This window comes from Vespula vulgaris, chromosome 6 (genome assembly GCF_905475345.1).
Source record: "Vespula vulgaris chromosome 6, iyVesVulg1.1, whole genome shotgun sequence".
Taxonomy (NCBI): domain Eukaryota; kingdom Metazoa; phylum Arthropoda; class Insecta; order Hymenoptera; family Vespidae; genus Vespula; species Vespula vulgaris.
This window is the reverse complement of record NC_066591.1, coordinates 2,276,585-2,293,877: the sequence shown is the minus strand read 5'-3', so window position 1 is coordinate 2,293,877 and position 17,293 is coordinate 2,276,585. Positions and strand designations below refer to the sequence as shown.

The window sequence follows — 17,293 nt, the reverse complement described above, 5'->3', positions numbered from 1 at the left end:
CAATCGACGACAAATACATTTATTTACAATTAAAATCAATTACTGATCGCGCTTCTGCGTTACAATTCATTTTAGATAAATAAATTATCAAATAATAATATGAGTGTATGCGTATACCTATACGATAAAATAAGGATATGAATAGGAATGGAAGAGGGGCTAATAATAACAAATGATCTTTCTTTTACAAATCGATTTTACGGACGAATTTTCTTCGCTATTGTCGCAAAACAGTACATACATACATATATACATACATATATATATATACATATATATAGGTATATATATAACTCGGAAGTAACGTGGTCACATCGTTTCGAAGAGATTTTTCGTTGATATCGCGAAATATCGTGCATTTCTTTTTTTTTATAATTTTTTTTTTTTTTATTTATTTTTTATTTCTTTTTTTTTTTATTTTTCTTTTTTTTCCCTGAAAAAATTGGTCACGTGGGACGACGTCGTTATGTCCAAATATCGCACGTATCGTCGTAACGGCACGCAATTTATTTCACAAGAAGAATAAAGTGGAGAAGTTGAAGAAGTTGAAGAAGAAGAAGAAGAAGAAGAAGAAGAAGAAGAAGAAGATGAAAAACGATATTAATATATATATATATATATATATACATATAAAGATGATTTTTTTTATATTGTCCATACACGCACGCGCGATTTAATTAAGCTCGGAGAGAATAATTTCGATTGCGTCGATATAACAAACGATATTATATAAATACCCTGTAGCGATAAACGGAGCACCACAATGAGAAAAAAGCAATTCCATCGATCGCAATTTATATTCAGTGGCCGTTTTACGTCCCTTCTCGAGACCACAACGTAGTGGCACAGCCAACACTTCCGAAGGATAATTAGGCCATTAAATGTAGCCGTTAAATAATAAACATACGCGTTATATCGTGTATCTGTCGTACCTTCGATTATTATCTGTTTCAACACTTTGCAGTAATGACGCTTGAATTATCAGACTCTCCTTATTTGAAATTTATAATTTAATTTGCTTTTTGATTTATATATATACACACATATATATATATATGTGTGTGTGTATAAATATATATAATTTAATATTTGAAAATTATCTCTTTCTCTCTTTCAAAAAACAAAAAGGGAAAAAACATTAGCCTTTAATAAATATTATTTGAACAAATTAACACAAAAAATTAAAACAATTGAATAAAATGCAGATAACGATCCTTTGTTATTTTTTTCTTCTTAATTTGTAATTAAATTTATAGAAACTATTATTATTGCAAAGTTAAATAAAATAAAGTATCGTGATATTTCCAGATAGATAATATGAAAAAAATAACTGAATTTTTCAGATTGATCCCATCGAATAAAATCATATTCGATACTCAAATCTCAAGCACATACTTTCGGACACATGTTAAAATTTCATCGTTCATGTTATCGTCAAATTTCAACAAAACTTTATCCTCTCTTTCATGCACACATTCTCTCTCTCTCTCTCTCTCTCTCTCTCTCTCTCTCTCTCTCTCTCTCTCTCTCTCTCTCTCTCTCTCTCTCTTTTCCCTCTTTTTGTTGAAAACAATCATCGAGATCTGTCGTTTGAATAAAGTTGTATTAAGTTTGTATTAAGTTGACGGATCCAATTTCTCATATCATGGAACTCGTGAAATTTTTTTTTGGTTCGACAAGACACTCGATAAAATTGGTTTCCTTCGTTTTCTACACATCGTACTTTTGATTGCTCAACATATTACAACATACAATTTTCTCATAGAAATCTGATTCTATAGACGAAAAAATTCTGATCGCACGAAGATGGTTAAATAAATGGCACTGGAGACGTACTTGTTCACGTAGACATAAAAATCAATCGAATTTTCTTAAAAAGCGTGAGTGGAATCGTAAAAATGCTTTGATCGTGTTCAATCGCGTGTGACGGAACATATGTACGAGACATATAAAATTGATGCATTTGTGATCGTTTGACACAAAAATTCAATAGAAATTCTAAAATTCACGATGACCTAGAAAAGTAACATCAATTTTTTTTTATTGTTTCCTTACAATTAATTCGATTAGTTTGAGATCGTAAAAGATCAAATTTGATTAAATTTTATAAGGAATATTACAATTTTATATAACCCGCACATATAAATTACATCACACGTTAATTCGTTGATTCTTGCAAAAGTACAAGCATGCACAACATTCAAGAGATTATATTATATTAGTATTACATATAAAAACAATTTTTTTTTAAGTGTTGTCTAATTAATTACTACGTTTAATAAGAGGAAAGATCGGTCAAGAATAAAGATCGATATACGTATGTATATTGATTACTCGATGATTAAACGGTTTGGAAAAAGTATTTATGTCATTAAGTAATAGAGATAAATTGAAGGAAAAACAAAAATTAGTTTCGTAATATCTTAGAAATTTACTTGGTCCTGAACGCTATTCAACTTATACTGGGTACATATTAATTTGAACACGATCTCATCGTTAACTCACATATCACGTTATGCGTTGGTTCAATTAAAAACTTTTCCTTTCTTAAATCTTATCCCTTTCGAGAAAATACGATCGTAAATTCGTCACAAAACTCACATCCTTCGTACATTTCACACATACGTACACACACAAACACGCACACATTTGCAAAAAAAATTGAACGAGAAACGAGATCGTTTGATATAACGATACACATTTCACACAGTCCATTTTCAAAATATTTCATTATTTTTATAATTGAAAAACTAAAAGATGAAAGTGTTACAAAGATTTCAGCGTGTTGAAATAAAGAAGGAATATAAAGCTTTCTTGACAATACCACGATCCGTAGATGAGTAATAAAATATAACGCACATCCCTTATAATTTCATTCATTAATTAAAGCTCTGTTTCGCTTATAAATCTTTATCGATATCCCTTAAAATCCTTTCCGATCTCGAGTATATTCATTCAACGAAATAACGAAAAGTACTCAATTTATTACCCTACAAGTCTCTAGGCAATTCCGCAGGATGAATTTAATTGGATGTCAAAGGATCTCCATCGAAGCGTATTCCGTAAAGTCGGAACGAAGGGAAGAAAAATCCTATTAACCGTGAATCGAGAATGTAATTAAAGAAGGATATATTTTTTATGACACTTTTAAACCCATCCTATACACTTGTTAACTTTCTCATCGACTTTCGTTCTCCCTCTAACATTACACTTGTTACTTTCAATCCTTTATTTTTCAAATTTGCAAAACGGCCTTTACAATATATATGTGTATATACATGTATATACGTACATACATATATAACTATGATAGATAGATCGATTCTTGAAAAAAAAAGAAAAAAAAAAAAGAAATTTCAAAGAATGGACTTAACTAACAGCTGAATTTTATTACAATTTACATATATATATATATATATATATATATATATATATATATAGACACACACACACACACACATATATATGTACATGACGTCTTCATCTGTCATTTATACATAAATATATCAAACTTTTATACAAACGGAAATATATACGAGTATCTCACATATACGTATCTTTCTTGAAACTTCTTTCCGTCTTTGGATAAGAAAATACTATCTCTATCTGTATTCGGGTCACTATGAAAGTTTTTTAACTTTCGACGAGCACCCTTCGTGACTTCATGCCGCTCCCTCGCTCAAAATACATCTGTATCTACAATTACTACTACTACTATTGCTACCACTACTATTACTACTACTATTATACTAACTACTAACTCTACTACTGCTTTTACTACTGTTAATACTCCTTCGAGTTTCGAAGTCATTATGGTCATTAAGATGGCGGCAAAAGTATTATAAGAAACTAAATACGTCTCTCTCACATTCGTTTCATCTTTAACTACTTTAACGTACTTACATCCTTTTCCTGAAGAGATGATATGTTTTACGTGAAATATGCAGCTGTTAGTGTCGTTGTGTTATGTGTTCGAAGGACATAACGTATTAGGTTTGTTGAATATATTTGAAATGGACAGGGAGTTGGCCGGGTTGTAAAAGCTCGTAACAATTTTTAATAAACATTAACGTATTCAAATTGTATTGACACGTTAAGAAAAGAAAGAAAAAAGAAAAGAAAAAAAAATCGCGAAGCGTGATATTATGCAATAATCGCGATCAATTTTTTCCTTTATAGTCTAATGAAAAATAATCAAAAGCTTTCTAAGTAATCTGATAAAGACAGGTGCTCGAAAAAAATGCAAGAAAAGAAAAAAAGAAAAAAGGGTCCTTCAGGATCGATCGATTTATAGCCGGCGGTCTCAGCAAACTACTTCTCTTTCTGTTTCTCGATAATATATTTTTTTTCTCTATCTCCATTGTATCTTTACTTCAATGACACTTGAATGACGATTGAATTTCGTCTATCTAAAATCTAGATTATTATTTAATATATCGAAAAAAGAGACAATAGGTATCAGGAGGTATTTACGTATAAGAAAATTCTAAGTTATATATATGTATATATCCTATGTATATATGTAATGTGTATGTATGTATGTATGTATGTATGTATGTATGTATGTATGTGTGCATCCGGGGACATCACTTTGCATCTAATCACAGATCGGTTCTAACTAATGCATCGTATACAAACGATCAGACGGCTTTAGAGATGATCTTCTATTTTGCTTTTCTTTCTTTTTTCTTTTTTAATTATTCACAAATCACATCCCTTTATTTATTGCAATGTCGTCTCTGACTAAACACACAAATCCCACGCGAATAACCCGGCTAATTAATTAAAGTCATTAATAAATTTATCGCACGATCTTTTATTCGTTTCTTCCTCCGTATGTGTATCTTCCTTCTCGTCGAAGATGAGAAAAATATTTGGAAAATTATCTCTTTGATACTTCCATTCTTTACCTTTGCGATCTAACTTCTTTTTCTTTTTTCTTTTTTTCTTTCATTCTTTTTAATTCGTTGATCGAAAAATCGCCGTACGATTCGAAGATTGGATTCGCGTCGTGAAAAATAGCGACCCGGCGATAACCGCATGATCGCATATCACGATCGTTGATTAAATGTCTCGCTATTTGCTGTATTCCTTTCGACGTAATGGAAACGGATTAGATCAGATATAATCTCGTTTAGTAGATAACAACAAGAGCAAGAACAAGAACAACGGAAGGCCATTGGTCTCGGAACTAGGGCAGGAAGAGAAGGGCGACGAGAGAAATCGTCAACCAGAATACTCCTTGATCATGTATTCTGGATGATCCGTCGACTATTATCAAATCCGGACCGCTCCAATCCAGTGTGTCGTCCACATCGTCCAAACACTCGAACTCGCAACACCGCTCACCAACACGGAATTTCTTGCATCTCTGAGAAAGGAAAATTAATTTTGGGACGATAGTAATCCTCGAATAACAAATTATTATTATTAATTATTTACTCATCAAAAATATCACTAATGTTATATATCTATTTTTTCATTCCTTTTAATATTATATTTTAATGTTACATTGACATATATAGATAAAGATTTTGTTTATTCTTAAGGAATAATTATAAAAATAAACGAAAAATAAACGAGATATGATTTCATCTCATTGAAAATAATTTTAAACAATATCCCCAAAAATTCTTGTATATACGGAATGGGTCATATTTTCTCTGGTATCTACAGCCGTCGTTAGCAATGTCTATATATACATGTATTATATATATATATACATATGTGTGTATATACTTACACGTATATAACTCATAACTAACGTCTACAGGATACTTGGCCAAGAGCCTATACTTCACTTTCAGTGCCATTTATGTTCTGACATTTTACCGTCGGATTGTCAGGACTTTATCTTAAAATTAACTTTATCCAGGGACGGTATATTATACTTACCTACGCAAAACGTGAATCACGCAACGTGATTGATCTTTTTCGTTTAACAATCTTTTATTATTTGATATAACAATTTTTTACTAATGACCTCGTTAAATTTTAAAATCAAAAAATAATCTTGAGACCAAAAATATTCCAAAGACCTATTAAAAACGTTAGAAGTTTCTAATAAAACAAGTTCTCTTAATAAAGTCATTTTACAATGAATTCAATTGGTAAAAGTCTATTAAATTGATACTTGTAATTTATAGAAACTGTATAATAGAGAGTGAACATAAATAAATAAATATATATATATATATATATATATATATATATATATATATCATTGTCCACGTTATCTCAAAAAGGAGTTGTGCCTGCTAACAATCGCATCCTTCCTAAAGTTACGGTCCTGCGATTCATCCGCAGTGATTCGAAGCTTTCGTTTCGCTTGGCTTCCAACGACTAGTTTTGCAAAGACGAAGTCGATCCCTTTAAGTAATATGACCTTCATTTACTCATCCTTGTCTTTCTTCGTGGCAAAGTCGACTAGTTTCCTTTAGTTCTCGAACAATAGTAAATAATTGGCTTCATCTTCGTATTGCTTTGACTCGTGAAATCCATCCACGTAAAGTATTTTTCTTTTTTTTTTTTTTTTCTTTTATTTCTTTCTTATTTTTTTTCCTTTTTCTTTTCATTTTCTTAAATTCTTTTTTACGACACATTAGAAAATTGCATTAACAAATCAAAAAAGAAATAAAAGTGACTCCTTTCGTTATCTTTTTATTTTTACGAAAATGAGTTCTGTATTAAATCGAATAATTCTTTCATCTTCAGAGTGTTCCGTCGTCATTCCGGAACATAGAAATGAAAACGTATCAAATGAACTCTCGTAATATTATATAACGAAATAAAATAAACAGAGAGCGTACATTGTATACGAAAATTGTAACGCACAGAGTTTATTCCTCGTTATTATTATTATTTTATTATTATCATTATTATTGTTGTTGTTATTGTTGTTGTTGTTGTTGTTGTTGTTGTTGTTGTTGTTGTTGTTGTCGTTATTAATGTTGTTATTTTAGCACAAAGCATCAAAATATTTCTACGGAATTTACATGTTACTTTCTTTTATTTACCTTTATACTACAACATTAAACGAATTATTTTCATATATTCGTTATCATTTTATTTTAAAAACGGATCTAAAAGTTTTCATGAAATATAATAAATTTGAAAACATGCTTTTAGAAAGTTCATTAATCAGAGAAAAGATTAAATATATCAGACAAAACAAAAGAAAATGATAGAAAATTATAGAACAAAAAGAGAATCAAGTAGTTATAAAGTCGACAAATTTTCTAACAAATAAATTTAATATTTTTTGATAATGCCAGTTTGAAAATAATCTTTGTACTTTTTTATCAGATTTAGTGCTTTTGATATATAAAATTAGTTGAGAGATATGAAAGAAATAGAAGAGGGAATACAAACGAAAAAATTCGTCTATCTGCGAATTCGTAAAAACTAAATAATTAAAGTACAATCCTCTCTCTCTCTCTCTTTCTCTCTCTCTCTCTCTCTCTCTCTCTCCCCCCTTTTTTTTCTTCTATTTTTTTTTTGTTCAAATTTTAACGAGGACCTCTCGTATCATCGTTATTCACGGTATATCACTTTTATGGAATTTCGTTCCAATAAGAGTGATAATATCAATTAAACGACAATACGAAAGAAAGATGATAAACGATATTAGAATGTCTTTGAAGGTCGAAGAAAAAACTATTTTCTTCCTTTTCTTTTTTCTTTCTTTTCATTGACTGTTAAATGGATTTACATTGGATGAGAACATCTTATTATACGAGGACTCGAAGATGTCACATTAAGAGAAAATTCAATAAAGCGATTACCAATCGTCTTAAACTCCTCCTCGGGAACGACATTAGCACAAATCATAAATAATCTTATTTTCTATTTAGAAAGAGGAACTTGCTATGATTATAACGATTATTACATCGATGAAATAAGTTTACAGAATGATTGTAGAAATTTTAAATCCTATAAAATTAAATGAGAAAGAGAGAGAGAGAGAGAGAGAGAGAGAGAATATGGATTAAATACACGAAATTAAGAAATAAATTGTATTTGTAATATCGACATCTTAGTTGTTGTATCTTAATTATACGAACGATGAAAAAAGTCACGGACGTTCGTGATAAAGTTAAATGTTAGGCTTCACCGAACTGATTAGATTGATCATATTATACCTACTTTCTGTTCGCGTCGAGTAATCCTATCGTAAGAATATTATTCTACGGATTACGTAGCCATACCGTAACGCATTTCATGTAAACAACGTACATATGTACGTAATCCACTTTTGAACGATTTTAAAAGAAACCTCATGTACATAGGTATACCTTCTTTGACATTAACGGGAACGTTTAAAAAAGAATCTTTGATCGACGAATCATTATTATTTCGCAATTTATATATTATAATTATTTTAGCGATATTTTATCTATAATGAAAGTACCTATCAACGAATTTATATCAATAAATATATATGATATAAATTTGTAATACAAATTTATATAAATAAATATATATAATCATGTTCTAATTGGATCATGAAATTTTTCTAACTTCAACAAAATTAAAGATTCGAAAGAATAAAAACGAATGAAGTAGAAAAAACAAATAGAAATAAAAAAAAAAGAATTATATCAACCAATGGCATCGTCGAGACATTAAAATCGTTGTCTCGTCGATTAACCTAGTCCAAAAATAGGTGGGTCATTCTGTAAAATTCATTGTTGCTCTAAATTTATCCTGTAGGATAATGAAAAGCTTTCGTGAGGACGCAACTCGAATTAAATTTTATTCGTTAACGAGCTAACAAGCAATTTATGTATGAGCTCTGACATTCCGAGGCCGATATCACACGGAACAGGACGTGTAACGTAAAATCTCTTTTTTTCCTTTTTCTGTTTTTTTTTTTTTTTCTGCAAATAGTTGCACACATTTATTTCTATTCGTATGTCACGCAATACGTATATATTCTATTATTTATGTATGTATATGCCGTGATGACTTTTAATTAAATATATTACTAAAATATTCATTACCATGTTCGTTGTATTGAAATATAAAATTTTTTATAAATTTAATGAATTTTAATAATCGTATTTTTCCAATTTTTTATATACGTATCGTTCATCATGTACAATATATATATATATATATATATATATATATATATATATATATATATATAAAATATATCTACACCTATACATACGTAAATATACTAACATAACGAACCTGATGTTGTCGAGTTTTGCATTTTCTCAACTGGAAGCGCGACACTCCTTCTACCAAGATATATATTTATATACATATATACCTACGTGCTTGCGAGCGATTAAAAACGCAAAAAGAAAGTACCGAGAACGAGCGAGATAGATAGATAGAGAGAGAGAGAGAGAGAGAGAGAGAGAGAGAAAAGAAAAGGAAAAAACGCCCGCGAAACGTTCTGTCCCTGAACTTAATTTCCAACAAACGATGTGGCATTTCGCGGTGTGCAGAACTTTTCCGCTCGAATGTGACGCGTTAATAAGAGTTACAATTTTACCTCCTAAACTGACTTTCTTAACGATAGGGACCATTTCCTCTTATTTAAATGATTTACTACGTACAACGAAGCGTCGTTCAATCGAATAGAGAAATGCAAAGAAAAAAGGAAAAGAAAAATACAGGAAAAAAATAAATAAAAAAAAATAACAGAAACGCAAAACGAAAGGTAAGTAGAGTAAACGGTTTAACGATTTTGCATAGTAGGTACTCGATACTGACCTCGGCAAGAGTGGGTATTTCCTTTTTTTTTTCCTTTTTTACCTTTCTTTTTATCGTAGAAAATCATGCCAGGTTGCGATCGAAGAGGGAAAAATGAGCAAGAGCCACACGCGCGTTTTATGATAAAACTCGCATCGTTATTGCTGACTATACTCTGCTTCAAATGAAATATATCGAACGTGACCGAAAGGACGGCTCGTCGAGTTCGTCGGTCTGTTTTTAATATTCTATTTTATTATCAATATTCATAAGCCTGTATACGTACATACATATGTATGTATGTACGTACGTACGTACGTACGTATGTACACAAACACACAACACACACCATGTTGCTCTAATTCAAACACTATTCCGTATTACTCCGGAAGGTGTATGGAGAAACGATCGAACGTTTAGAATCCTAAGGTTATTAAGTATTCTAAGAGAAATAAATTTGTCATGAGAAGATTAAGACTGAAATATTAATTCCATTTAAAATTCATTTTATATTCCGTTTTAATTCATCCTTACTATTTTCGTCCTTTTTTTTTTTTTTTATTATAAAATTACAGATACGTAATTATTATTATTATTATTATTTTACTTTTCTCTTTTATAATTTGACTCGCCGATAATAATCTCTTAAATTTATTAAAAATAAATCGTAGATAAAAATAAGAAAATATCATGTAGGTATTACATGAAATAGAAATCCATTAAAACTAATAAGTAACTGTTATGATGTGTACATTTTTAATTACCTGCGTACATATTCTGTTATTATCTCGTAATAACGCATTAGACAAACAGATATAAGAGAATAAAGGAAATTTTACTCTTCTGTTGATATTGAGCTGAATAATAAAATGTGTATATGTATATATATATAACATAGTATGTGTATATATATATATATATATAAAACATAGTATATATGTGTGTAGTTGAGCGATTACGATAATTGATTTATCAGGTAAAAAATATTCTCGCAAATATAAGAATCCTTTTGTTTTATACGAGCTTCGCATGGATATAAATCGATTTATTTGAAAGCCCTGCGTTAGAACCATTTGGTACACCGGAATCATTTTATCGTTCGTGAATTTTCTTCCGTTTAAAAAATCATTTTGATTTTATCTCCATTCTTTCCCTCTTTTCTTGTTTTCTTTTTTTCCCCTCGAAAAATCCTAAAACTTATTAATTAAGCTTTGCGATTACCATTCATCGATCGTGTCTTTTATAAGAGTTTATTAAAAAAAGAAAAAAGAAAGTCAAACGTTCAATTATGCGCATAATCAATTCGTAGTTCGAGAAAATAAACTATTATTTATAAATTATCTATATACTTGAAGCCATTTATAGAACTTATATACTTTATATCACAGTATAGGAATTGTATATCTCTGAGATTAAAAACCGATGATAACTGTCAAGAAAGAAACTGTTCTAATGAATTCCGTTCTAATAATATTAGGAAAACTACGATTACTTACGTATGGAGGTGTACAGTATATAGCTTGGCACCACATCGGCTCCGAATGATAACAGACGCACAAACTACAAACCGCAGGTCCTGGCACATAGAGCAGTCCGTGTCTAACTGTTCCACCTTGAAAATCCGTACAGTTCTCCTCGAGCGCACCTATAATCAAATATTTCTTCGTCGTATCATAATAACAAAAGGATCGACTAGCTTTAACACGAGACGCCCGTCAAATAACATTGAGAGTTCCGAGAAATTAATTTATCCCAATACTCATATATCCCTTACAGATAGGTCGAATACATTTAATGTTTACATCGTAATATTTTGTACATCGTTGCCATTCACTTACTTGTCCGCGATGGAAGGAGAAGGAACGTAAAGAGATAAAAGATCCAGCCAAGGAGAATGTTGGCTCGTAATTTCGAAGGTATCCTCATTTTCATCGTCGTTTCTCTTTTTCTTTTTCTTTTTCCTTTTTCTTCTTCTTCCTCCTCTTTTTCTTCTTTTTCTTCTTCTTCTTCTTCTTCTTCTTCTTCTTCTTCTTTTTATTCTTTTACAGGAAAAGATATCCAAGTCTTGAACGAGGTATATCGAAGTTTAACAATCAGCAAAACCACGATCTTCTATTTCAGCGACCTCCGTGAGCGTACTACTGGAGGAAGGAACATATTGCCTAGACAAAGAATCAGGATACATTCGTCATCGTTAGTACTCGATAGATTTTCGCGTGGGTATTTCATAATACATATGAATATACGGATATCCAGAGCTTAGTTTCTTACAATCGAGCAGGCCATAGTTATTCGACGTCATTCGAGCTTTAACGCTTGCTGATTGCTCGGAATTCCTTTTCATGAGGCAACACGTGGCAAACGAGTAGAAATTCGCGGGATAAGATAATGACCAAGACCGTTGCGTTTCGAACGAATAAAGGTCACGGAATTATTCAGTGTTCCTTCGTCGAAAATATCGTTGAATTTTTATTATTTAAGTTAATCGATAGACCTCCGCATCGAGAAACAATAATGAAACGAGTATTATTCTAATGAGATAATAATATTGACCGTAACCGATCACTTTTAGCATTTATAATACTTTCGTATTTTCGTTTTCATTCTAAACGATGATTTGAAATTTCTTTTCTTTTTTATTTCTTTTTTTCTTTTGTTTACGAACTAATATAATTAGGCAATAAAATCGATGATATTCAAATTAGTCGAACGAATAATCGTAAATTTGATTGTATGTCTTCCGATACAGTGAATTCGAAATCTACGTAACGCAAAGGATACCTATATAAATTTAATCGTGTGTTAAGTGCTTCTTCTTTGTTCTCTTTACATCGTTAGCTCACTTTACAGTTCGCTGACTGAACTGCCAATCTTCTGTATAATACGAATTATAAAAAAAAAAGGAAAAAAGAAAAGAAAAATGAAAAAAAGAGAAGTGTAAAAGCATCCCTTTCCGCTACTTAGGCGCAAGTTTACTAATTAAAAACGAAGTTTGACTTTTATCACGAAAGAGATGCCTTCTTCGGGACTATATTTGAAGATGTACCTTACGAAAGCAACAAGAGTTGATAAATAATTCTCATCTTAACAGCGACTCTTCGAAGCTGCTTGTAACATCTCGCGAACGAAGTAACGAGCTTTCGAGAATAAAAATAATATTACTGTGAAGCTATTTCTCTCTGTTTTATTTTCCTCTTTTACTTTTTTTCTTTTTAGTCGTCTTTAACACGCTTCGAACCCTACTCGTCATTCAATTTCGAGAAGATTCGAAATATTTTTTGATTGATTTTTTTTTTATTTATTTACTTTTTATTTCTGTTTTATTCGTTTTTCTTTTTTATTTTTTATTTCCTCCCGTAATCGAGAAAACTTTCCAACTTTTCCGCTCGGTAAAAAGATGTAACTATCGATAGAAGTTTCGAAGTTAGCCTACTGTGACAAACAACGTGACCATAATGACATTTTCGTAGCGTCGCATAATATAAAGCGGGTAAAAGTAATCCACATTATATAAATATGATATGGATCATTAATAATCAAAACTAAACAAAAGAGAGAGAGAGAGAAAATTCACATAATGAGAAATATAAATATTTAAATGAAAATTTTATTTCAAAACTGAAAACTGAGTTGTGTGATATTAAATAAATATAGAAATTTTCCTCTTCTGACTTTTTTATCGCAGTAATTTTTCATTACACGGAACGGAATATTACACGGGAACATTGTAAAAAGTACGTTGAAATGGCGAACAAAGGTCACGAAGTCTCTAGCTTTTCTTCGATCGATCGCTACGCAAGACTGTCAATTTCTGTGAAATTTGCGAGAAGTACATAATATATAGATACATATATACATACAGATATATATATATATATATATGTATGTGTGTGTATGTACAAGGAATGTATAGCGAATGCCAATCTCAACGATAAATTTTCTAAAGGAATCTCGATATAGATAGTCGAAAGATCCATCGTTTATGGATCACCCAATATATAAACTCTTGTCATATATGTATATATGTACATACATATATACCTACATGAAGCTTTCAAAGATTTGACAGCTATAGGAAACCACATGGGAAACTAAAGTAATAATTTTTTTTTCTTCTCTTTCAGTTAGCATTAGCACAAGTGAAATGAAAAAATTTCCATTTCGCTTTACATATTAAAGGGATAAAACTTTTTTGTCACAGACATTTGAATATATGCATTATGTTTATTCGTAAATAAATTTGTATAGTATTTAGCATTACATTAAGCGACATGAAAATGTCAGCCAAATAAAAGAAAATTAAAAGATATTAAAAAATATTTGAAAAAGAAATAGAACTAGCATTAGCATTTATTTATTTATCTGTTATAATAATATCTGTTGAAAATGAATTTTAATGTTTATCGATCTCTGTTGAACTTTGAAGAAGGTCGAAATTCTCTGGAACGATTGAATTTGATTTATCTTGAAACTCACGCTAAAGAATACGCAATATGCTATAAGTTTGTATACGCACACAGACATATATTGAATAGGTGTATGATCACGTCTACGTCACGATTATTTGAACGCAGTGAAACGGATAAGAAAATGTGTTTACTCTTGAGACTGCATATATCGTTTTCTCCCCTGATTTCGAAGGTGTTTTGTATTTCTTGTAAAATCGACTATGCGTGGGTATATGAGAGGGTGTAGATGTGTGTATAGACGTGTATGTATATGTGTGTGAAACCCGTTATGTCCACCTTTCTTTTCATTCTACTACCGTTTAAGCCATCAGAAAACACTTCATCTCGTTGCTCCAAGTTTTCTATTCATTTACTGCTTTCTTCTCTCTCCTTTCTTCTCTATTCTCTCTCTCTTTCTCTCTCTCTCTCTCTCTCTCTCTCTCTCTCTCTCTCTCTCTGTCTCTCTCTCTCTCATTCACAAACTTTTTCATTTCATGGGAGAGAGAATACGCAATCAACGCGTTCATGTAGCGACAGCCGTGAATGACAGCCGCGAGGTTCGAAATCAAGTTCAATGTGTTCCGCAAACGAAATTTCAATCTCCAACAAACTTTAATACGACAAGTTACTCTAACGCGTCGTCTTACTAATATCGCATCATTTTGAATTCAATCGATCTTAATCCTTCTTATGGACGATTTAAAAATATATTCATAATGATTTTAAAAAATATTCATATACTTTTTTAGTGAGAATAACGTTTTTTTATTTCCCTTTTTTTTATATAATTTTTTTATTCCGTTTTTATTTCACTTGCTTGTTATTATTTTATTTATTATATTTTTTTAGAGCGAACAAATTGCTATATTTGTTATATGTGACCTGTTTTTTATGCATAGATCGCATATATAAATTTGAAGAAATATACAAAGATAATTTATCTAAAAATATTATTGTCAATTTTGATAATATTTTAATGAAATACTATTAGAAATATTGTGACGAAGGAACAGTTACGAAACTCTGTTAACTCTTTTCTTCTTTTAAGTTATAGTTTTCATAATTTCAGAATACTTTATTGACTCTAAGAAAAAAAATATATGTGTGTGTGTGTGTGTACGTATATACAAATATACTCTTTGAAAATCTAGTGATCATTTTCAGGATACTATCATCGTTGTCAATAAATCAAAATCATTAGAAACGTTGAACGACCTAAATTTGGTAACAGAGACTCCTTTCACATGGTGTACAAAGAAACACGATTATTTACTGTGTTACGAGGAAAAATGGGAATGAAAGTATAGCGTGTACCGATAAGAAAAATAAGGGTGATAGGCGAGAAACACGGGCTAGTACACGCGAACTCTAATAACACAATGTAGAATGTAGATTATTTCGATGGATAACGAGCTTTGAAATGCTTATAGAATGCAACGTTTACGTCTAAATAAGCAACGAAACGATCATAGGATTCATGTTACGAAAGAAAAAAGAAAAGATTCATTACGAAAATAAATCTTTCCGCTTAAAGATGATAAAATTAATTTACAAAAATTCCTTGAATAATGATTATTGAAATTACTTAAAAAAAAATTGAATTATTCGGTACTTTGAAATTACTGATATATACGGAATCAAATGTATATAATACATTGATTTTTTTCATGCTATCAAATACTTACATAGTATATAAAAGATATTTTTATTACACTAGATAAACTCAGAAAAGAGAGAAAGAAAGACAGAAAGAGAGAGAGAGAGAGAGAGAGGGAGAGATATTCATTTAAATTACTTTATGTAAATATCATCGATATTACCAATGATATCAAAAATTTTCTAAACGAAAGTCAATAATTTTAAATAAGCACTCGTGAAAAGTTTTATATATTTTTATCATTTATGTCAACGTTTTTTTACCTCGAAAAAAACATCGATGATAAACAGAATAAACTATTTCGGAAAGAGCGATAAGCATGTAAAAATAGGAAAGAAATAAATAAAAAATAATTTTTGGACAGATCAGTAAATAATTCGAGAAATTATAAATGATACGATTCGATAAATGGATTTAACACATGTGTATTATACTAAAAGGAGATTAAAGAGAGATTAGTAGTTGATGGTATTCGAAGGCGGAGGATTAAAACGTCAACGAATCAAATCCTATTCGAGATGCGTGGATGGATACGTAATATAAAATGAAGGGGAAGAGTTCGATGTGCTTATACTATTAATTTCATAGCATCAATGAAAATGTCAACAAAGGCTTACCCAGGTACAAACGTCACCGTGCTTTCTGCATCCCTCGTGCGTCAGTCCATGCCCATGTGCCCCGATTTTCAAGAATACTTTTATAATAGAAAACACGAAATAAATAAACAGTATGACAAAAAGAAGAATAAGAGTAGAATAAGTGAGAAAGTAAAAAAAAGAAATATATATATATATATAAAACTTGAAAACTTTTTCTTCTTAACAAGGAAATCTTTTTTTATTTTAATTTCGTCGCGCGCGTTTCGAATATAAGTCAAAAAAAGGTAAAATTATTTTCGTTCGAAAATTCTGAATAATATCTATATTTATGTACGTACGTACGTATTTATATAGTATGTATATATGTACGTATGTATTTATATGCGTATGCGTTTTCGCTAAGGGTTGATATGTCGTTCTGCATGCATGCGCGCGCGTGTCCTCGGTGGAAGCGTCCGACCGACTGACTGAACTCTGTCGCAGTGAGAGCGCGGGGACTACCGCGGGTACCTGGGTCGATCGAACACGTTCTACACCCCTCCTCGGCGCCAACGTCAAAGCCACCCCCTAGGTGAAGCGCAACGCACCTACCATCACTACCACTACTACACTACTACCACTATCACTATTACTACTACTACCATCACCACCAACGGCAAGGTAGAACGAGGATGAAACGAAAAAGGCGCAGCTCCTGCAAACCAGAAACTATATTTTCTGTGATATTTTCTCTTTCAAGGTCACCAATATTCCGATCAATTTTTTTTCTTTCGTAAAACTTCTACCGTAGCTTCTTTATTTTACGAAAGTATATGTTCTTTGAAGAACAAAATGTTAAGAGTAACAAGTGAAATGAAAGAGAGACATTAACAAAGTTATTC

General features: G+C 30.9%; 1 long non-coding RNA gene across 2 annotated transcripts; it reads right to left on the bottom strand.

Moving 5' to 3' along the window:
* Window positions 1-6,395: 6,395 nt before the first annotated feature.
* Window positions 6,396-16,913, bottom strand: LOC127064880 (uncharacterized). Of its 2 annotated transcripts, none has more exons than XR_007781862.1 (5): window positions 16,755-16,913; window positions 16,431-16,507; window positions 11,547-11,870; window positions 11,205-11,353; window positions 6,396-10,904 (listed from the first exon to the last, which is right to left on the bottom strand). It is a non-coding gene; the product is annotated as an uncharacterized LOC127064880 (long non-coding RNA). The 2 variants fall into 2 exon arrangements; XR_007781863.1 differs by having other exon boundaries at window positions 16,751-16,904.
* Window positions 16,914-17,293: the final 380 nt, after the last annotated feature.